At 47.8% G+C, this 5393-nt stretch overlaps 2 pseudogenes; both read left to right on the top strand.

The window, feature by feature from the left end:
* Positions 1-4310: 4310 nt before the first annotated feature.
* On the top strand, positions 4311-4422 carry LOC119938909 (annotated as a pseudogene).
* Positions 4423-4565: 143 nt separating this feature from the next.
* Positions 4566-4644, top strand: LOC119938911 (annotated as a pseudogene).
* The last annotated feature ends 749 nt before the right edge of the window (positions 4645-5393 follow it).

The raw sequence follows: 5393 nt of genomic DNA, 5'->3' as shown, positions 1-5393 counted from the left end.
ATTTATTGAGCACTTGCTGTGTACAGAGCACTGTACTAAGCGCTTGGGAAGTCCAAGTTAGCAGCATATAGAGACGGTCCCTACCCAACAGCAGGCTCACAGTCTAGAGGGGGGAGACAGACAACAAAACAAAACATATTAACAAAATGAAATAAATGGTATCCGCGATGCCAGGCTCCCTATAGGGGAATTCATCGGGAAAAGTTAGAGGCCACGGCTCCCTTCAGGAGAAGGTGCCTTGGGATATTTTTAGTGGCGAGGACCCCTGCCCCCCTGCAGAATGTTAATATCTTGCCTCCCCCACTTCTAGACTGTAAGCCCAGTGTGGGTAGGGATCGTCTCTTTATTTCTGAGTTGTACTTTCCAAGCGCTTAGTACAGTGCTCTGCACACAGTATGCGCTCAATAAATACGATTGAATGAATGATTCACCTTGCGCTCTTCCCCGCATTCAAGTCCCACCCCAAATCCCACCTCTTCCAACAGACCTTCCCCATTTCTCATAACCTCGAGGCATTTCATCCCCTCAGCCAACTCTTCCAACACTTCTGAATTTATTTTCACCTTCCTTAGGCTTCACGTATATATTTTACACCTTGTTTATGATCTCTTTAATTCTAAGGATTTTTTTGTTTGCCTCCCCCTTTGGAGCGTAAACTCCTTGTGGGCAGGCAATGTGTCACTTTCTTGTTCTGAACATCCCAAGCGCACCGCACCCAATGAGTGCTCAGTAAATACTGCTACGACCATTTGTGCAGGCCACTCTCTGGGCCTCAGTTTCCCCATCTTTTGTATGGAAAAGAGCCAGCAGTCCCACGTGAGATTATGATATTTAATGGCGAAGGCTGGCTTTTAATCACACCATTGCTCAGAATGATAAGACATTCTGGGATAAGGTGACATCATCATCAATCGTATTTATCGAGCGCTTACTGTGTGCAGAGCACTGTACTAAGCGCTTGGGAAGTACAAATTGGCAACATATAGAGACAGTCCCTACCCAACAGTGGGCTCACACAATATACTTGGAAAGCTGATGAAATAAAGGATGTTTTAGGGGTCATACCTAGTATACTTACAGCTCAAAAATGAAGGCATAATCATAACAATATCATAATTATATCACTACAAACATTCACATTATAATAATAGGATTTATTAAGTGTTTACAATGAGCCAAGCCCTGTGCTAAGCAAGGGAGGAGGTACAAAATAATCAGATTGGACACAGTCCCCGTTTCCCAGGGAGCTCACAGTGTAAGAGGGAAGGATGAGAGATCCACAGCAGGTTACTGGAGGGGCAGTTTGGGATGTTGAGTATTCCCAAATCCACCTCAATCTTGGAGGTGGATGTCAAAGCGTTTAGCACACAGTAGGCACTCGATAAATATCATTGATTCGTTGTTTGATCGATTGCCTCTGAGTTCAGAGACAGAATATTGGGTGGATGGACTGTTGGGCCAACCCTGAAATGACAGTGCATTTCTGGGTTTTTTTTTCTACTTGCTAGCGCTCCCACCAAAACTATAGGGGGAGAAAGAAACATCTATTTTATCCCTTGTTATCACCTCTGTTGGTTACTTGTTAGGGTGAAAGTTTCAAAATATGGCTAAAACAAGGGAAAGAGGTTTATCTGTAGATTTCAATGATTGAAATCTACAGATTTCTAGACTGTGAGCCCACTGTTGGGTAGGGACCGTCTCTATATGTTGCCAACTTGTACTTCCCAAGCGCTTAGTACAGTGCTCTGCACACAGTAAGCGCTCAATAAATATGATTGATCGATTGATTAACACCATGCAAGGCTTTATTATCTTTTGTTTGCCTAGTGTGAAGAGCACAGGCTTGGGAGTCAGAGGACCCGAGTTCTAATCCCAGCTCACCACTTGCCTTGCTGTGGGACTTTGGGCAAGTCACTTCTCTGTAAAATTGTGTTTATTGAGTGCTCACTGTGTGCAGAGCACTGTTTGAGAGAGTACTGTTGGGTAGGGACTGTCTCTATATGTTGCCAACTTGTACTTCCCAAGTGCTTAGTACAGTGCTCTGCACACAGTAAGCGCTCAATAAATACAATTGATTGATACAACAGAGTTGGCAGACACATTCCCTGCCATTAAGAAACTTCAACAAGTACCATTAATTGATTGATCCATTCCTTGCCTTGGAGGAGCTCACAATCTGACCTCACCTCCATCTTCTCTCTTTTTTTATGGTTTTTGTTAAGCACATGGACTATGTCCAACCAGATTATTTTATTACCTACCCTGGTTTAGAGAACAGTGCCTGGCACCTGGTAAGTGCTTTAACAAATACCAAAATATTTTTTTTAAAAAGCACAATTGCCAGGCACTGTCCTATGAGCTGGGGCAACCTAGTCCCGTTGGACACAGTGCATGTCCCACAGGAGGCTCACAGTATTAATCCCTATTTTACAGATGAAGTAACTGAGGCCCAGAGAAGTGAAGTGACTTGCCCAAGGCCACAGAGCAGGCGAGGGGTGGATGAGGGATTAGAACCCAGGTCCTTCTGACTCCCAGGCCTGTCCAGCCAAGGGCAAGACCTCTGGTCACTTTCAGAAAGAGGATTTGGGGCCAAAAACTCGGGACACAACAGCCAACCCAGTATTTCTGGTCCTCACCAGATGCTCCCATCACTATCTTCCTCAAGGTTCTCCCTCAACACCTCCTGTCTGCCCCATCCCCAGTCCGACTCTCTACATCCTCTCTTTTGCAGAAGGAGAAGGAAAAGCCCAGAGAGGGGAATCTGGCTGCCCAAGGTCACCCAGCACGTTGATGCCAGCTCTGGGAACAGGACATCTGTCCTGAAGATCCCCCGGGTCAGCATTGTAGCTTCTCACCTGGGCTGCTTCTCTCTTCCTCCAGGCACCAAGCTGGGAACCCAGAGAACTCAGTAAATTAAGCTGCCCAGAACCAACCAGAGCTGGCCAACATCCCCATCCTTATCAGGAGCTTGGTTCCTTTGTCAATTCCAGGGGAAGTGGACCCCACCTCTCTGGCCGCTGCTGCTTCCTCTGCTCCACTGAACAATGCCGGACCAGCCCCTGATAGGAGGAGTGGGGGAAGGGTGGGTCCTGGCAGTAGGGGGGTCCTTTATGTCCAGCCGTTGGCATCTGGATGGCCAACAGCAGCCCACAGTCTGACACGCCTCAACCGGCTACTCTCCCTGCGGGGACAGGGAGACCGGGGCAGCGGCTGTGTGGCGATGGCCAAGCTGCCCATGAAGTCGCCCTCCCCCTAGCCCTGCAACCAAGAACCCCCATCTCCTCCTTTCCTGGCCCACCCCTCTTATCTCCTAGGCCCCTGTGGCCCGTCTTTCCATCCCCACCACTTCCCCTGCCCCTCCCTGTTTGCCCTCAGTAGGGTGGGGAGGGAGGGGTATGGGATTTAAAGATCAAAAATTCTGCCATCCACCCCTGTGACGCTGAGAACTAAAACCGGAATGGATGAGCACCAAGCCCTGGCTGCCGCGGACCTTGAACCCCGGACCGTGCCAGATCAGGACAGGGCCAAACTCAGAAACGTTTGTAAGCCTTTCTAACACCCCTGCTCTTCCACTGGTTCAGGCCTGTGGGAATTCCCGATTAATTTCCTTCTACCTAGAGCACACCCAACCACCGCCTCAACGCTGCCGTATTCAGAACTGCCCAGAGCATCTATGAATGCATCAATTTACACACTCTACTACTTAAGCACTTAGTTATTCACTTATCCATCTTTCCATCTTAACCATCGTTCACTATGCAGCAAGACCTAGAGGGAAGGGGAGGGGGCCGACGGTCAGCCTAAAGCCCTTGGGTGAAACCAGGAGGGACAGAGCACTTCCTCATGTTGCCCCCTCCCTTTTTTTCAACTTTCGAGTCTTCTACCTCTCCTCCTGCTCACACTGGATTTCCTGGGTGAGGACCCGATGTGGCTGTGGAGGCATAAGGGAGAGAAGCACAAAAATGAGGGCCATGAGAAGCAGCGTGGCCTAGTTGGTAGAGCCTGGGTCTGGAATGCAGAAGGACTAGGGTTCTAATCCTGATGACTGCTTTTCTGCTGGGTGACCTTGGGCAAGTCACTTCACTTCTCTGTGCCTCAGTTACCTCATCTGTAAAATGGGGATGAAGACTGTGAACCCCACATGGGACAACCTGATGACCTTGTATCCTCCCCAGCGCTTAGAACAGTGATTTGCACATAATAAGCGCTTAACCAATGCCATTATTATTATTCTAATCCTAATGACTGCTTTTCTGCTGGGTGACCTTGGACAAGTCACTTCACTTCTCTGGGCCTCAGTTGCCTCATCCGTGTTGTATAAAAGGAGAGAAGGTTAGCACTCCCCTTGAGAAGGATGGAAGAGGTCCCGGCTCCTCCACTTGTCAGCTGTGTGACTTTAGGCAAGTCACTTAACTTCTCTGTGCCTCAGTTACCTCATCTGTAAAATGGGGATGAAGACTGTGAGCCCCACGTGGGACAACCTGATTACCTTGTACCCCCAGTGCTTAGAACAGTGCTTGGCACATAGTAAGCACTTAACAAATGCCATCACCATTATTATTATTACTATTCTTCTTATTATTTTCAACACATATATGGTTAAGGCAGTGCCACCTACTTCGTGGCATCTAACCAAGTTTATTTTCCAGCGTTTAGAACAGTGCTTGGCCCACAGCAAGCGCCTAATCAATCAATCAATCAATCGTATTTATTGAGCGCTTACTGTGTGCAGAGCACTATACTAAGCGCTTGGGAAGTACAAGCTGGCAACATATAGAGACAGTCCCTACCCAACAGTGGGCTCACAGACTTTGTTGGATTGTAGTAGGAAATTGGCAAGATAAGATAGAAGGGGGCAGACGGTGAGTGACAAATACCATTATTATTATTATCTGTAAAATGGGGATTGGAGACTGAGAGCCCCACGCAGGACGGGGACTGTGTCCAACCTGATTTGCTTGTATGCACCCCAGCGCTTAGTACAGTGCCTGGCACATAGTAAGCGATTAACAAATATCAACTTGTACTTCCCAAGCGCTTAGTACAGTGCTCTGCACACAGTAAGCGCTCAATAAATTCGATTGATTGATTGATTGATTGATGGGGGGGCGGTCCCAGCCGAGGTCTGCAGTACCACTTTTGTCCCGAAGAGGGAGACGGAGAGCGACGTGCCTGCTCAGATAAACACCTGCTACAATCAATCAATCAATCGTATTTATTGAGCGCTTACTGTGTGCAGAGCACTGTACTAAGCGCTTAAAAAATATCAGCACAATATACAGACACCGGCCCCTTGAAGCCGTAAATTCCCAGGACTCCGACAGATAAAATACAGTGGCGCCGTCTCCAGTGAAAGGAAAAGGGCTCATGCGACTCAGGCAAAAATCAAAACA

The sequence above is a fragment of the Tachyglossus aculeatus genome, chromosome 16, assembly GCF_015852505.1.
Source record: "Tachyglossus aculeatus isolate mTacAcu1 chromosome 16, mTacAcu1.pri, whole genome shotgun sequence".
NCBI classification, from domain to species: domain Eukaryota; kingdom Metazoa; phylum Chordata; class Mammalia; order Monotremata; family Tachyglossidae; genus Tachyglossus; species Tachyglossus aculeatus.
This window is presented reverse-complemented; position numbering and strand designations above follow the sequence as displayed.